Consider the following 19,002-nt stretch of genomic DNA (forward strand, 5'->3'; position numbering starts at 1 on the left):
AAAAATGGAGGTATAGGGAAATATGGAGAATTGAAGTGTGAAAGCATGTGTGAGACAGAGAGCTATTTGAGTGAAGTGAAGTGTGTGCGCATGCACGTGTGCGTGTGCGTGTGTGTGTGTGCGGCCATGGAATTGTGGACCAAATGTTATCCAAACAACAAAATATGCAGTCTTCGGTCTGAGAGGCTAAATCTCATCAAATTGATTGATTGATTTTTTTTAATTTCACAGTATATTATGTAGTAGCCTACATTTAAAAAGAAAAGCACGTCAATACAAAAACTGTTTTCAATTCATCGGAACATTTTAAAGACGTACAGAAATACACAGACTCTGACTTTATTTACGGTGGGGGGCAGTTTCGAATTTGCAGCCGTCTGTATATATAGGTGCTCTTTAAGAGCGGTTTTTGAAGGAGTCTAGGGATTCACATTTCTTAATTGGTAGGGGCGTGCCACATTTCAGCGGCATAGGAGCGAAATTAATATATAGTCCCTATAGTTTGAGCCGAATCTGGGTTGCACGTGCACAGGCTCAAACGCTAGGATTAGCTATGGACCTTTAGTATGAAAATCGTTGAAATTTGAAAACCAGACCAGTATAGAGACACTTCTGATGTCACTGTGAAGGAATATTAGCGAGAACTCTCCGGTTTTACCAACTCGGCCGCAGCGGAAAGTGCACGGAGAGTTGAAACAGAGTTTCAACATCTTCATCGCTATATGCTGACAACATGCTGTCTTCATCAGTGTAGTGTGTCAAACCCACAGATGTTATAGTTCACTTCCAAAGTGATCAAATTATAGTTTGTGCAATTACATGGTCAGCTGGATGATGATAAAAAGCTGAGTATGTGAATATTATGATATGACAATGATATTTCAGGATATTGTTTACTATAATGAATTACATCGTTCCGGTATATACTTTGGTGTTTAAACTTCAGCATTTCTACTTTATCTAGTGTAAACTCTAAAACAACTATCCTCTCTCTCTCTCTCTCTCTCTCTCTCTCTCTCTCTCTCTCTCTCTCTCTCTCGCTCTCTCTCTCTCTCTCTCTCTCTCTCTCTCTCTCTCTCTCTCTCTCTCTCTCTCTCTCTCTCTCTCTCTCTCTCTCTCTCTCTCTCTCTCTCTCTCTCTCTCTTAGCCGAACGGTTTGCGGAGCGGTCTTGATATCGGAAGGTCGCTATAGTTCGTATCCCCGAACCGGCACGTTACAATTACCACCGCTGAAGTGCCCTTGGGCAAGGCATTGAACCTCTCTACCATGAAATGTTCTATATATGAGCAGGGCCTGGCTGTAAACAAGTTCTTGAGCTTAGTCCAGTTACCCTGCAGGGTAAACATAGTACCTTTCCTTTCTCTCTCTCTCTCTCTCTCTCTCTCTCTCTCTCTCTCTCTCTCTCTCTCTCTCTCTCTCCAATGCAATTTAAATAAAGGTGAAGTAAAACTAAACCGCGGCGAGTTCTCCGGTTATTCCTTGCGTGTAGCGCGCCGACGCTGCAAACATCCTGAGCGCTTCAAACTCCGGGAGTTTACAGGAGTGTAAAGTCGTAATTTCTCTGCAATATAACCCTGTGACTTCTCTGCATGTCAATGCTCGCTCTCGCTCCCCCCTGACCCTATATGTGTATGACTGTGTGTGTATAGTGTATATATATATATCGTCTGTGTAGACGAAACCTCGTATCTCCATGTTTGTTTGTACTTTTTGTGTTTTTTTCGTAAAGTAACGAACGCCCTGCAGTGGTGGGACATTTTCTCAGATGTTTTACTCAAATTTAAAAAGAAAAATCTTCTAAATCCTCCAGTTTTCTGAAATAAATATGTTCACGATTTTTCAAAAATAGCAGACCTATAAGCTCGTAGCGTGCCTATATGAGCTTGTAGATCTGCTTTTTTTTCAATAGCTAAATTATAACATAATGTTTAAAACACCAAAAGGGGTTCCCGCCCAGAATGGGTTAACTAAATGTATGAATACTCAAATAGTGGAACTACTCCTTTACAAGAAAAAAGTCCCAGAATTCAAAATCTACTTGAGTTAAAGTACTATACAGTTTATTGTCATCAAAATGTATATACTTAAAGTACTCGATATGCAGAATGTCCCGCACGCATTTCAACTTTTCAAATGCATAAGAAAAATGGCCCATCTATATGTGATGCTGTAGATCTGGTACTTTTAAATTTTTGAATTTCAATCCCCTGGAAAACACTTTTTGACGTACAGTATATGACGTTTCTCCTGACAGAGTAGAGAGGATATAATTATGTTTGTGAGCGCCTCTCTGTCTGTGCGTGCGTGCATGTGTGCGTGCGTGGCGTGCGTGCGTGCGTGCGTGGCGTGCGTGGCGTGCGTGCGTGGCGTGCGTGCGTGCGTGCGTGTGTGCGTGCGTGTGTGCGTGCGTGCGTGCGTGCTACAATGACAGAGAACGGACGTGTAAAAGCAGTCTGGGTATGAAAGCTATGATGAGTCATCATCAATCATGAGTCAGCTGAGACGGTGTGAGACATGGTAGGTGAAGAGAAGCCACTGAAAGGTGATAGATATGCTCTCTCTCACACACACACACACACACACACACACACACACACACACAGTGGTGTTGGGGGTAATGCAATGAGTGTGTGTGTGTGTGTGTGTGGGGGGGGGGGGGGGCTACATGCATGCACGTATACAGTAAGTATGTAAGCATATGTTTGTATGTTCCATTGGGGGAGGGGGGGAGGGGGGGTGAGTGCATGGGGGTGGAGGGTGAGAGAGAGAGAGAGAGAGAGAGAGAGATATTAGAGGGTCTGGGTGTACGTGTTGGTGGGGGGTCTTATATAGAGGTGGTGATTTACAGTGACAGGGCTGGAGTTATGGATGCCAGAGAGAGAGAGAGAGAGTCCAGGTAATTGAATATTTCCAACTTTTACTTCTACTCCACTATACATATCGGGTCCAAATATTGTATACTTTTACCCCACTACATTTATATTTGAAAACGATATAGTTACTTTTACCCCACTACATTTATATTTGAAAACGATATAGTTATACGTTGTCGATTATTTCGATTATTGTTATACAAAATATATATTATTAACCACTTCAGCGCTATATATACATTTCAGGAAAATACAATTCATATAAACCGATCTATCTACAATAAGCTCATACAATGCGTCGCATCGCCATATGCACATGTACTGTAAACGCATTATATTTGAAAACTTGAAATGGGGGGTTTCTATAGTATAGCCCATACTTTTACTTTTGGTATATATACTCTAAGACCTAAGTATACATTCTGAAGGCAATACTTTTGTACTTTTACTCAAGTAAATGTTGAACTCCACCCCTGGTATACTTTCATGTTCCCCTGTGCTTTATGTTAAGTGCGTGCGCGTGTGTGTGTGTGTGTGTGTGTGTGTGTGTGTGTGTGTGTGTGTGTGTGTGTGTGTGTGTGTGTGTGTGTGTGTGTGTGTGTGTGTGTGTGTGTGTGTGTGTGTGTGTGTGTGTGTGTGTGTGTGTGTGTGAGGCGGGTGGGGGTGGGGTGGGGGTAGCAGTGTGGGGTTCTGCTATAGGACGTCTGTGTGATCTGGTATAAGTGCTGTGCTGCTGGGGCGGGGGGGGGGGGTCAAGAGGATTAGGTCCCCCCCCTCCACACACACACACACACACACACACACACACACACACGTGCGCGCGCCCACCTCCGCCCAGGCTCTTGTGAAACACCACCCTCACCTCCTCCCTCCCTCCCTCCCTCCCTCCACCAGCTCTCACCGGATTCCTGCTTTGAGTCCCCACATGTGAGATTCTCCAGAGCTACTTTCCTCTCCCGCACACACACGCACGCACACACACACACACACACACGCACGCACGCACGCACGCACGCACGCTCGCGCTTGTATTGTACCAGCCTTTGTGAGGACATCAAACCTATATTCGTGACAATTGTGTGTGTATATATATATATATATATAGGGATAGCCATTTCATGAATTTGTTTGTCGTTTTCTATATAGGCTATACCAGAACTCTGAAAAACTGAACATGGCCAGTCTCTGAGGTCGCCTCAGCAGCGGCACTTGCAGATCAGTTATTTTCGGCGCACATGCATGCAATCCACGGACACGCAACTAGTATATCAATGGGGCCTGTATAACTATATATACCCCTGACCCTGGCCCCGGGGTCATCGATATGTCCATATACATGGACCAATGTGTCCGTGTCCTCATGTGGCAAATTATTGTTTTTCTTCTTTTCATATATAACACCATTATATAATGGTCTCATTTTGACCTATAATACTGAATGTCCAGGTTTTCCTCGGGAATATAATGAGAGTCAACTCTATAGTGGTTCTCAAATGTTTCATTTGCCGTGACCCCGTGACTCTGAGAGTGTTCAAATGGTTCCATTTGTACACTCTCAGAGTTCTACAGGCCTGTTATTATATGGTCATTCTTTATGTGTTTCTGGTAATATTATTGTCCACTCGTTTTGTATGTCCGTGTCAAAAATGGATTTTCGACCAAAAATGTCCACCACAAGCCAACATGACAATGACCCTATAACCCCGACACATGGCAGCAGCAGGCTTCTTACAATGTGAAGCCTGCAGCGACATGACCACATGACGACACAAAGACGCACTCATGCGTTTGTGCATGCGGCTAGAAAAGCTACAACAGCCTTATACCCCTGCGTTTTAAGCTGGTTGCAACTTCAGCTATATACACAGATACAAAGCTGCAAATATGCCGCGTCTAGCTTTTGTATTATGTTTGTATCTTTCGTAACTGCCAGTGTGTTAACAATTTCACACCAAAACAACCATTTCTATTGTGTGGACCGAGAACATTGTCTAGTTCTCAAATTCTACAATATCTACCGCCATTATAAGTAAGCACGCACGCACGCATGCACACAGTGAGAAAGAGAGAAAAGCTTGCACCCATAGAGTCGTAGACAAGACAGTGTAACATAATATATAAGCGACACGGCACTAGTATTCATATGTCAGTGCTATAGAAGGACCCTTAAGCAAAGCAAAGCAAAGTTACTATGTTTACCCAGCAGGGTAACTGGACTAAGCTCATGAGAACTTGTTTACAAGCCAGGCCCTGCTCATATAGAACATTTCATGGTATAGGGGTTCAATGCCTTGCTCAAGGGCACTTCAGCGGTGGTAATTTTAACGTGCTCCCTTTACTAATGAATTACATTGTTTCGGGAGTTTGGTGTTTAAACTTTAGCATTTCATCTAGTGTAAAGTGTAAACTCTAATACAACTATTCTCTCTCTCTCTCTCTCTCTCTCTCTCTCTCTCTCTCTCTCTCTCTCTCTCTCTCTCTCTCTCTCTCTCTCCCTCTCTCTCTCTCTCTCAATTCAATGCCATTGGTGCATTGAATCCATTGGTGCATGGTGAAATGAACCCTTAGTTTAGAGGGTCCATTCTCACACCCTCTGCAAGGTGAAATGAACCCTTTAGACTAGGGTCCATTCTCACACCCTCTGCATGGTGAAATGAACCCTTTAGACTAGGGTCCATTCTCACACCCTCTGCATGGTGAAATGAACGCCGCAAGGACTCTAACCGTATGTTCCCGTAAACCGATCCCCTCACACTCACATCGCATTTAGAGGCCCCGCGACGAGACTCTACCCAGACTACAGCATGCATGTGCAACAACACCGTGAGTGCGTGTGTGTGTGCGTGCCTGTGTTGACTGACCACGCTTTGTGTGTACTGTGTATATATCAGGGGGGGCCCACACTTTCAAAAAAACAAGCTCAACTAGATTCTATACCCACTAAAAAAAAAAAAAATTGAATTGCTGAAAATATAGTTCAACAATGTATAGTACACGAGGGGGCTTTGGAACAGCGACAATGGCCTTACATGTAAGACTGACGCACTCGGAACGGGAAATAGAGGGGGGGGAACTTTGAATTGGTACTATAGGGTTTTGTTTTATATGCCTTTTTTTGTATTTTTATTGAGGCTCTGAAATGTCACAACTGTTCCAACGCAATTCAATGTATATACTAAGAACCACACATTTTTCTTTTACATAGGAAAACAACAAGTACCACAATACGGACATTGCGATGCACGGACGAAAAAAAATAAAAAAAATAACATAAAGACAAAACACCACAGTCTTGACATGATTGTACATTACAGGTCACCAGAGTCTTTGTTATTCACTATACCGTTCGATAAGGTATACTTTGAAGCGGAGTCTAGAAGGGTCCACCATGTCTTAGACTGGTTCACATTCTGACTTTGTAATGCTACTGATGTTTGTGATACAACATTGATGCATGCAAAGATGTAAGCGAGACTTAAGTGTCATGGCCGCCCCAATGTATTTCCAATGGAAGTCACATGGTTTGATACAACATTTTGGACTATACAAGCTGTTGTATGGCTTTCGGCTGTGTGTTTCGACTGCCCCCCCCCCCCCCCTCCCCCTCATTTATACAACACAAATGTTGTGTCAAACCATGTGACTCCCATTGGAAATGCATTGGGGCGGAGGAGGGTGCAGCAGCACGTGGGGGGGTGTGGGGGAGGGGTGAGCCTTGAGACATTTCCATATGGCAATAAAATGTCTGCCACTTTACTTATTGAGTTTCTAATGTGCGCCAGGTGCATTCAGGAGGACCGTCTCGGGAGCACACATGTATGGACCCCTCCTCGCTTCTCGGGGGCTAATCTCCAAACCGCTTTTTTACGAAAAACAGACCCCCTTTTCTGGGGGGGGAGGGGGAGGGAGAGAGAGAGAGAGAGAGAGAGAGAGAGAGAGAGACTGAGAATAAACTGTATAACTAAGGCTGTATTGCGGTTTTCCTGTCGCCGTTCGCAGATGGAGGAAAGCTTCATGACCGTCACGACGCTGAGGGCCCAAAGAACAACACCGCATTATGAGGGACGGCCTCGGACACCAATATCGACTAATGGGTCTGTAAACAAACATGTTTTGTACAGCAGTGGTTCTCGAATTCTCGAATTCTCAAATTCAAGGACATGCCATTTGTCGTTAGAAAAATAAAATGTGCCCCAGAATAGGTTCGGTTTGTGTGTTAACCCATTTAGGCACTCTGTAATAATATATATTCAAAGATTTGTGGCACATTTTCACGGGTTTTTCAAAAATAGCAGACCTACATGCTCATTCTATGAGCTTGTAGATCTGCTATTTTCCAATAGCTAATGTATAACACAATGCTTTAAAACACCAAAAGGGGTTCCCGACCAAAATGGGTTAAAAAAAAAGGCCAACGTTATTCACCGTTTTTTTTTGTGCTGTATAAAGCGCTGTGTATGCTTGTAGATCTCCTGCTCTTTTTCGGATACATTGGATACACAGACAAAATGAAAAATGTTGTAAAGTACACGGGCCGTCAATTTATTACGGTGAAAGTTTCCATTCACAGGAAATGGTTGCCACTTAACCATCTGTTCCCCCAACCCAACCCCTCCTCCCCTCCCCCCCCTCCTCCCCTCCCTACTATCTTATACGTATTGGTTTATATCAAACCCATACTTAAGGGTTTGACACACTTACGTTTTTACTCCATGGAGCCTCGCAGGGTTCAGGAGACGCCTGCTAATCCGTGTTTACCGTTATGCTCCAAGGTTTCTGCTCTCTCACAGAAACTATGCTGAAGGGGAAAAAGACCTTCAGCAATGTGACACGCTTCCAACACAAAGTCTGTCTGTATAGCAGGTCTTGGAAGGGCATATACAGTTTGACCTGAGATCAGATTCTATAAAAATGTCTTCTACATCCTGACAGTTTTCTGAAAAAGCTATGTTTCTACGTCAGTGTGGTTCTTCGATTTTTCAAAAATAGCAGACCTACAAGCTCGTAGCGCGCCACTCGGTGGCGCGCTATGAGCTTGTACATCTGCTATTTTTCCACTTCATGGGACAGATTGCTGGAAAGCTGGGAAAAGGACCTGGCATGGGATCTGGCACGGTGTTGATTTTGTCGGCTAAAACTAAACGGAAAAGAATGTCATTGACAAAAACAAAATAGTATATGAAAAATAAGCTATGATTGATGACTAAAACTAAGACTAAATATATCGACAATTTCGCCAATAAACAGGTTAGGATGGGGTCTAGTAGTGGACAAGAGATCCAGTATAAGTCATTTTACACTCGGTTGCATGCGGAAAATATAGCCGATCTACAAGCTCACAACGCGCCACAGCATGACGCGTTGTGAGCTTGTAGCTCGGCTGTTTTCAGCAAGCGTAAATTCAGCCATATACGGCGGCATTGAAGCCCGCCAAATTGCATTTTAGTCGACTGAAATCTCTTGACATTTTAGTCGACTAAAACTACAGACTAACACTAAAACATTCCAGCCAGGGGACTAAAATGTGACTTAAACTAAATGAAAACGACTATATGACTAAAAAATAAAAATAAAAAAAACGCTGCCAAAAACAACAGTCCTCATGGCGGTATAGGCCAGCATGCAAGCAAACAATGAGCATAAATCACACCTGTGTGAAGTGAGGGGCGCTCTTATCATCATACGTCATCTCGTGAACAACTGCATTTATGTGATTTGACCTATAATTTCTCCTTTCCATTGTCAATGGCAAATATGAGACTATGTGGGGACACAAGCTGTATAGGGGCTATAGCGCCCCTTAAAAATAAGAAAGACAAACATTTGGGGACCCTCCCCTGGTGGTTCCGAGCCCCAGTCGAGAACCAGTGTGAGACCTTTTCTTGTCAAGGACCCCCAAATTGACACTAATTAGCCTGTTTCTGACATGCATATTTAGTCTATACGGACCCTCATTTAATGGCATTTCCATCTCTGGGACCCCCCAATTTATATTGTGAAAATCACTGTTATAGTTTAACTCTGAGAGTGTATACAAACGGACACAATGTACACTCTCAGAGTTACAGACCCATGATGGTCCATTTTGGTTCCAAACTATATACTTTAGCTGGTGGGGACGTCCTGGAACTCCCTGGGGGTCCCGGGAACCCCACTTTGGGAACCATACTGAGCTTTAGTCATTGTGCCGAAGTGTGACGGACCACCATGAGGTCACCATATATATAAGAGCGTTATACTAGTGCTCTTGGCGTGGGCTTGGCCACAAGCAAAGAGGGGAGCTTCTTTAAAGCAACGCAGCACAGATCCGCTTACCCCAAACACCTCACTTTATACACTAGGTTTTTCCTCTCAAAGGGACTTTGTGTCGCCGAGAGAGAGAGAGAGGGGAGGGAGGGAGGGAAGGAGGGAGGGAAGGAGGGAGTCATGGTGGTGGAATTATTCACGTGAACGGCACGTCACACATGCACATTCTGAGTCTTCCTCGGTGGTGGACAAGTATTCACTGTTTTTTAACTTTTCTTTTTATACTGTAAAAAAATGTCAATACGGCAATGTATTTCTAGTATTGGTATATTTAAATGTACTTAAAGTATACCACAAGTATATAGAAAATAAAATACTATACTATTATGCAGAATGTCCCATTTCACAAGTTTTCAAACGTATACCAAAATAATAATCCTTTGAAAATAGCAGATCTATATACATGTCACGCATGCCCTCAATGCAAACACATGTTGATCAGCTATTTTCAAAATGCATATAGGGCTGAAGTGGTTAGAGTGTATGTTTTGTATAATAAGTATAGTATTATACTAACTAAAGCTCTAAAATAATTGCAATATAAAAAACACCTCAAAATTGTACTTAAGTATAGCCTCTACAGTAGCTAGAATGGTTATATACACCACTGGACCCTTATTATGTTGATGAATTGAATACATAATAGGACACAATGGAAACTATAGTCCCCAGGACTCTTTTGTGTTATCCGTTTAGCTTTACGGCTATATACTGCACTTGCTGTTAACTTTTCTGACTATAAGAAAGTATTCAATCAATCAATATTGATCAATCAATATGTATCAATCAATATGTATCAACCAAGGCTAAATATCCGCTCGTAGTAAAGTTATGGTCAGTATGAGGTCATGAACATGTAAGCTTGTATTCCACAAAATAAAAACAAAATAAGAAAAGAGAAAATTAAAAAATAAACTGAAATTCTTCAGCTGATATTCAACATTTGATGACAACACAAAGACAAAGTATATTATTACGAGAGATTTATTATCGTAAAAAAATGTCAGCAAACACAAATCAAACATTGAATGAAATATTTAATTTGTCATATAATAACACATTTCTTTAGAAACTCATTTGACCTTTGCTACAGGGAAAAGGATATATCATTCATTCATATATCTAATTTATAAATATAATAGGTTTCATATTTTCCTAAACATTGGAAGTATAACTCAAGCAAACATTCAAACTTTCAACATTCAAACTGTTTTTCAAACAACAAACAACTGTTTTTTATTAAATGTTCACATTTATTTAAAAAAACATATTGAATTGTGTATTTGTTCCCATTGATCCATGCAGGCCCACAGCAGTGTTCAATGTGTCCATTTGTGTATACAAATGCAACCAAACGGACCCCTTATCACGCAGGTTAAACTCTCGGAGACAAATGGACACCGGGGGAGTAGTTTTACAGCTATAGCTCAGACAGAAGCACTGTCCAGCTGTCTACATTATGGGCTTTCATATGACAAAGAACACACACACAGTGAAACGCTCTGTCAATTTAACATATTACTGCACTGTGTACACGAGACTATTACTGTCGCACGCACGCACGCACTCACACACACCCACACACACACGCCCACACACACACACACACACACACACACACACATGCCCTCATTAATTCAACGGTAAAGCACAGTGCATGTTTACAGTACAGGCCCAAGTAAGTGCCTAAGTATTTTATGACTTGTTGTTGATTTAAATCATATTGAGTATTGAAATACACTAAACAATATCCTACACTCTACAATTAATTAAAAAAATAAACATAATACAAAGATGGCATGCAGGTAAACAAATGAACACATCACTGGTAGCTTAATATGCATTTGCAACACGAGTAATAACACAATATGAAACAACTTAAATCTATAAGATTCCACGAGTTGTTGTACCGTACCCCCCCCCCTATCAATCAATCAATCAATCAATCAATCGAAATCAATCAATATAGACGTGATGTTGATCGGAGTGAAATGCCACTAAACGTAAAAAGTACTGAGTGAATGGTGACCCATGGGGCCCTGGGATCACACATGCTTGACCCCTGTGTGTGTGTGTGTGTGTGTGTGTGTGTGTGTGTGTGTGTGTGTGTGTGTGTGCGTGCGTGTGCGTGTGCGCGCGTGTGTGCGTGCGTGCGTGTGTGTGTGTGTGTGTCAACAACACAGCACACCGGGGAATGGACGGTTATACGTGATGTGACAAGACAGACAGACAGACAGACAGACAGACAGACAATGCAGGATTGCATGGGTTAATATAGCTGAAGACTGATGATATATTATTGAATCCAGCTGTTACAATTCCAAACATGTAAACACGACCCGCTTTACTTATATATACTTTTAATCTCTATCAGTATCTTAATGGCGTTTTGCGTCACAGTTTTGAGCGTGTATATATACTTTTGTGTGACACGGAATGACCAAAGTAAAAAAGAAAAAAAAATTAAAATAGGAAGGTAGTAATAGACAGGTATAGTATGCAATGTGGCCCTCTGGAGTGAGTATATGGAAATAGAGTGGCCCTGTCCATCACCGTGGTTTGCCCACCCTTGGCCTATATATACTGTAACACCCAGGAGGTTTGTCGTCTGGAAAACGACAGCCAAAGCGCATGTCAGGTTATAAATGCCTTCACTTGTTGTGCGCACCGCTGGCCTCAAAACACCCGAATTTCCATTCCTTCCATTTCCTTAATAATTACTCTATACAGGCTGATACAGCCAAGTAAAATACAACATACAAATCACAAGCGAAACACTTCCCCTTGGATGCCGAATGTGTCAGGCTGCAGTTATCGAGTGAATAGCTTGGCCCATGCAGAGTTTATAGACTTTTGAACACGTATAGGCTAAAGAGATGACGCTTATAGGCTATATATAAGCCCATATATAGTTGCACAATGGCATGGTTAAAAAGCAGATCTACAAGCCCACAGCGACATGTCACATTATTTATGTATATACAGGCTGGTTCTGCGACACTGACAGTTTTATGTATATACCTTTCAGTCACAAGCCCGTATATAATGCCTCATGGGGGCCATGATGGCTCAGTGGTCCAGGCACCTTGGCTTGGTAATCCAGTCTGGCATGTGTGCCGCGGGTTCGACTCCCGATCCCGACGGCCTTTATACCGCATGTCATCCCCCCCCCCCCCCCCCCCCCCCCTCCCCATCTCTCTCCCCATTTCCTGTCAGCCTATACTGTCTGTCCCTCCATAAAAAAAACATTAAATAAAGGCGAAAGCCACTAAAAATGTAGAACCTTTTCTCGTCGGTATGTATAGTTGCATGCCGATGATGCCATGCAGGCCACTTGCTAGACTGGAAGGCGGGGGGGGGGGGGGGGGGGGGGGTGTCTGGGCCGGAGCCAGAAGGCCTCTCGTAGTCCGTTATTCGGGCAGCAGCGACACTGAGGAGGAAAAAGAAAGCATCCGTGTTCAACCATATAATAGACTCATATCATACTGAACTCTGCACTTCTGCAGTTTAATGTCCACCCCTGCACGTTCACTCTCATTGAATAACAGTTAATTCATTTAGTTGTCAATCAATCATTTATGTTTCTATATGTCAGCGATGCTCAACCTTTTCCATGTCAAGGACCCCCAGATTTATCTGTATTTGTCCACCGACCCCCCCCCCCCCGTCTGAAAATATGTTGTTCCCGCAGGGACCCTCCCCGCAGAAGCGAATATTTGAGTTAAAAAGCGTTTGCAAATTTGTGCCACATTTCACGATTTTCAAAAATAGCAGACCTATACAATCTCATATATAGGGTGATTGTAGATCTGCTATTTTTCAATAGTTTTTCCATCATTTAGCTATGGGGAGTGGAGAGATTTATAACTCTTGGCTTGTCAGGGCCTATAATAACAACAACCTGCACTCATCTGATCTGAGGAGCCATTCTACAAAATGCTTGCTCAAATCACTATAGTTCAAACACTTTAATTTTTTTTTATTTTTCAAAAATGTTCAAAAGTAGCAGATGTATAGCCAGGCACAAAGCTTGTATAGGCCCAAATCTGCTGCCTTTGAATAGCCAATTATAGTTAAAATCTAAAATGACACAGATATGCTTCCCCAATTTTAATGGGATATGCCTATAGGCCTATACTTTATGACACATGCATGGTAATAGACTACTAATTCAAAGTTATAAAAAAATATTTCCAACTGCATAAATTAAGATCAACGTATGAATGCATTATTGCTGTATAGTTCACTAGTAGTTGTAGTTTATTTTGGTCATAAAAGAATAACATTAAATGTATTCATTTAATATATATAGCCTATTATATTCTTTCCCACAACACATGGATTTGAGGTGTAGGTGATGTGTAAGCTGAAGCCCAATGGCATCTAATTGTTAAAATATAGCCATTTGGGGGAAGAGATAGCCCTACCCTGATAAAAAGAAAAGTTGTATAAATGACCGGTAGATTTCAGGATTACATTCCTGTGCCTGCTCATGCTTCACTTACAGGCAATAATGTTGTCAGAGGTCCAGCATGTTCCCTCGCGGCGGAGGAAGCGAGGGAGTTATATCCTTTATACTTTATTATGGGTGGCCCGTAGGGCTGTTTTGCACTTCAGACGGATTCGGGGCATTCTTTTACGCCATAAAATTAACTTGAAAGTAAATTGTATGTGGACACCCAGAACTTTTTAAAAACAATTTACGCAAGCAGAAAGGAAGAAAAAAAAAACGCAAGAGATAACAAAGCGCCTAATAAATAAAACAAACAACTAATAGTCCAACCTTTGTCTATTAAACTGTACACAATAGCTGAATGGGAGATAATTAGTGCGCATTTAGGAGGAGTTATGGTCATGTTACATGTATATAGCTGGTGGCTGTTTGTCAACTTTGTTTTTTTTATTGGTCCCGAACCACTTATACTGAGAACAAAAAACCACTGTAGTCAGAAGGACTTTGAGGTGAAAGACTGTAAAAGACTGGCAGTGACAGATGCCTTCTTTTCTCCGGGCTAACTTCTCAAAGGAAAAGGAAAACTGCAGCGCAGGTCTTGACTCTATAGTCCTTGAAGAAAAACAGCCCCGGGTGTTCCATTGTCCGTACACAGCGCTCACCCAGTGAGACCAATAAAACATGCAGAACGAGTGAGACCTACAATAATTAGTATGTCTTGTCTTCTGCTAAACAACCTTTCGGATATAGTTTGACAACTTTCGCAAATAATACAAATAAAAATACTTACTTTACTTTAATGACTTACTTAACAACCTAAATCAACTCACGGCTGTCAAATGCGCCGCACTTTTACGCACGGAGATGAAGAAATAATATCCTATAATAGTATTTATATAATGCGCTTTCCTCTCACTGATATCGGGGTTTATTTGCGTCTCAAAAACAAAAACAGCTCATCGTATACTTTGAGAAAGCACTCCTGGAAACGAAACGGCGAAATGAATCCACACCGCTTACTTCAGTCTTCTGTAGACTCACACAGTTCTCCCAGAGTGGGCGGCGCGCTTTATATATATATTTGGACACCATGCATGCTGCAACGCTCGGGTCTCCACATATATCCAGAAATGTAGAATTATCGAATTGCTCCGTGACAGCACACAAACACACTGACTGACACACACACACACACGCACGCCGCACACCATTTAGAGAATCCAAACACCACAAAGTAGGCTATTCTCTTTCTTTCTGCAGACAGACGGGTCAATGAGTTGAGGCCATCCCAGAGGGGGGCGCTATGCCCCCGCACAAACCGCTCTGCGAGTGTGTGTGTGTGTGTCAGTGTCTCTGTGTGTGTGTGTGTGTGTGGGGGGGGGGGGGGTTGTGTGTGTGTGTGTGTGTGTGCGCCGCGCGCACGCGTGCGTGCGTGCCTGGAGCAAAGGGAAGAGAGGCAGGCAAGGCAAGTGTCTTGTTGTGGAGTAGTAGTATAGTAGACGATCTGTCAAAATGGGACAGATCTACAAGCTCACACACGAGTCACAACGACGCGCGTCTGCGACCGATGCGATCTCGCAGATCTTCCATTTGACCATGCCCTCTGTACAGTGTATATAATGTAGTGTAAATGGAGCTATAGTTGCGGGGGTGTGGTGTGACCGTGGAACAGACTGACAGCTGCTTCCAACCACGGGCTGACTTACACTACACTACACTGTGACTGTGATATACTAGACTAGAGTGCCCGTTTAACTCTCCCATGCAGAGACTGCGTGCGTGTGCGCGCGCGCGTGGAAGTGGAACCGAACGAACGCGTCCATTTGGTTCATTGGGGGGGGGGGGGGGGGGGCTGTTCGTTTGGTTTCATTTGTGACAGCGGTGTGTGTGTGCGCGCGCGCGCGTGTGTGTGTGCGTGCTCGCTCACTGTGCTGTGCACTCTGGCAGTTAAATGCAGGACTCACATTTTCATAGTGTAACCCCCCCCCCCCTCTCTCTCTCTCTCTCTCTCTCCCTCTCTCTCTCTCTCTCTCTCTCTCTCTCTAGCTCTCTCTCTCTCCCCCTAGCTGCTGCCTGCCTGGCTTGTTCCTACACGGCCGTTCCTCCGTCATTCCAGCGCACACGGCGAGCGGATCACACGCCTTCCTCCACTCCAGTGTCTCGACTCACACACACTAGTGCTGACTAGTGCACACACTCACTCACACACAGACGTCGGAGACGAGACACGGCACGGCAGCGAGCACAGCACAGCCACGCCGACAGACCGAGGAGAACTATAATACCTTTCATTCTCGCTCAAGGATTTACAATATATTCTACATTTAAAACCCCCCCAACGAGGCGGTGTGTGGTGCGCGCGTGTTTCTTTTTTTTAACGGGAATCCTATATCGCTTGGAAATCGGGGAATTAACGCATGTGAGCGCGTGTCAAGGACTACTACCTTTACTACAAGAACATAACAGCCGACCATGGCTCGTTTTCTACTGACTCAAGTGCGGCTCTGAGCAAGGCAAGGAGGAGAAAAAAAAAGATCTATCCGGATCTTTCCCCCCTCCCTCCAGTCCCCGCACACCACGGACTGTCTGCTATAGCAGAAAGGAGGAACCTGTACATTTGTTTTTTTTAATGTATCGTCGATTTAACCCACGGACAACAACCCGAACTGGAGATACTACTATTATTATTATTATTATTTGACGCGTGTTTTGCTGGTCGGTCGTTCGTTCGTTGTTGTTGGCGGCTGGCCGCGACGACCCCGGCGCGTTGTTTTTTGGGCAACTTGTTTTTTTTTTTGTATCCATTTATTTTTTTCCTTTTCTTTTTAAACACACACCAATGCGAGGAGGTGTATATTCGGACTATTAAGGAGACGTCTTGTTGTGCCCGTTCCGTTCCCTCTCCTCCTTCCTTGCTTTGGATCACCACTGATCGGCGGAGGGGATTTCGGGTTCAATTTCCACGAAAGGATTCGGGTTTTTTTACCCCCTTTTTATCCATTACTCTTTAACGCATTTGTGGGTGTATATATATATTTATATATATATATGGAGGTAGCTGTGGGATCGTCGGCGGCTTGACTGACGGACTCGAACCGGGACCGGAGGGACTTATTTTTGGGGGTCTGGGTGCGCGACGCGGAGCGGCGGTTTGGTCTGGTCTCTCACCTATACACACGGATTGTAACCCCATATACCCCACTCTCTGCTGCTGTATAAGACTCTCTCTCCCCCGCCGTGCGTGGCGTGGCGTGCGTGGGTCTCTATTTTTTACATGTCCGACCTGCTCGCTTTATGACAATGGATTACTTTCTGGTTCTGTGCGGCGTCTTGCTGGTGCCTGTCGTGTCCGCCGTTGAAGGTAAGGATTCCTATTTCTACAATTGTGCCGTTTTGTGTGTGTGTGTGTGTGTGTGTGTGTGTGTTAAAGGGCGACTGTGTTGTTTGGCGATAATCCCTTTTTTTGGGGGGGGGGGGGGGGGGGGGTGTTCGGCGCAGCAGAGGTTCCATATGAAGCCGATACGTTTTATACGTAACCCCCAACTGTCCAGTTTTACCATGTACTCCTTCAACTATATGCCAATCGATTCATTTCCAAAAGCGACCATATCTGAGTGGTTTATACTGGCTAAAAGGGGGTCGCTAAATAGAATAGGCTGGTTGTGCACGAACGCAGCGAGGCGCATAGCATAGTACATGCATGCGGGTCTCTCAATGAACGATTGTTATGCGCGTCGAGCGAAGCGCTCCTCCATATCAATGGAGTGTAATAGCCCTGTAGTTGTTATGTGTATTCTTTTCTCTGTCTGTCTGTCGGGGCCCGATTCCTATGAGCGATCTGTTCTATCTGTTCTTTCTTTGTGTCACTTTTTGAGAGCAAATTAGCGCTCCGGCTCCTCTTGTCCGGCGGGGCGTCGATCGGTCACTCGGGGGAGCTTTTTTTGTTGTTGTGTGTGGCTACTCGCAGAATGCGGCCACGGTGCACGGAGGAGAGCCCCCGCGAAGCCCGAATAAAGCCCCCCACGCAGTCACTCAGTCAGTCAGACAGACAGACGCACTTTCCCCTCGCCTCGAGTCAGCGGCGTGGATTTTACGTCTCGGGGACGCGGGCCGGAGTGAGTGCGTGGCCCTTTTGACCCGGCTGAAAATACACATTGGTGCAAATTTAACATCGATAGGACTCTGATTTCGTTATATTTTATGTTAATGGTTAATGGAATATATATATATATATATATATATATATATATATATATATATATATATATTCCACTGACACCGTGCAGTATAGCGTATATTCACTATACACAAACAAACCAAAATATGCAAAAATATTATCTTCATTTCGATATAGCCTGTTATGCTTATTCCCATTTATACCAGTGGAAAGCAACCGTCTTTTTTGAGTTGGTGGGGAGAGGGGGGGGGGATGTTGCGTGCATTAACTATAAACCATGCATATCTCCAATAAGGCTTTACGAAATATAACAGAAATGCTCCACTCTGTGCTTTTTGATTCAAGAAAACATAAGACTCATTCTGCATGCTGCTGGCTTTTGGACAATGTTGTATAAAACGACTGAAGTATATGCATGTGTGGTGTGGTGTTGTGTTGGAGGGTGTTTGGCGGCCTGTGTGTGTCAGTGTGTCGGCTTGAATGGTGCAGGAGCCGGGCCGGGGGGGTTGCTTAGAGTAGACTAGAGCTGGCTCCGTGCATGCAGGCTTGTGTTGCACGTTTGGAAGAAAGTAGGACAGAGTGGTATATAGTGGAGTCAGCGAGACACACTGGCTCTCTCTCCCTGAGTTTTATATTCTCGTCTTATTTCTTCAACCACTTCAGTTGTGTCTATATATTGGTATACACACAATGGCGTCAATGGTGAAGCCTCAGTCATATGGTGCTTCACAGTTGCGTGCTGCTCGGTATAACTATAGCAGATCGCGCTGTGTTGCTTGTAGATCTGCTATTTATAAGGAATGCAGCTATATGAAGGATAAATCGGGTATTTAAAGAGCTATATATGATTTAAATTCGGGGTTAGTAGGTCTATTCTTCTGAAAAGATCGTGGTGTGTGAATGTGTGCATGAATTGCTGGGATCCTTGACCTTAAAACCGATAAAGTAGGCTATAGGACAACTATATCAGTATAAACTCGCATATATATATAATAGCGTGGCCGTCTTCGTTGCGTTCTCTTTCTCGTGACTTTGCGGCTTGACAAGAGCAGACGTAAAGTATAGCCCATATATTGTCAAAGGGCAACATAATGTCTAAGCCTTATCAGATAAAGGTGTTTTCTTGTATTCTTTCCACGGTGCTCATGGCATTATATGAAGTGTCGATAACAGAAGCTCGCTGTATAACAGC

This window comes from Protomyctophum bolini (genome assembly GCF_963924005.1).
Source record: "Protomyctophum bolini genome assembly, chromosome: 8".
NCBI lineage: Eukaryota > Metazoa > Chordata > Actinopteri > Myctophiformes > Myctophidae > Protomyctophum > Protomyctophum bolini.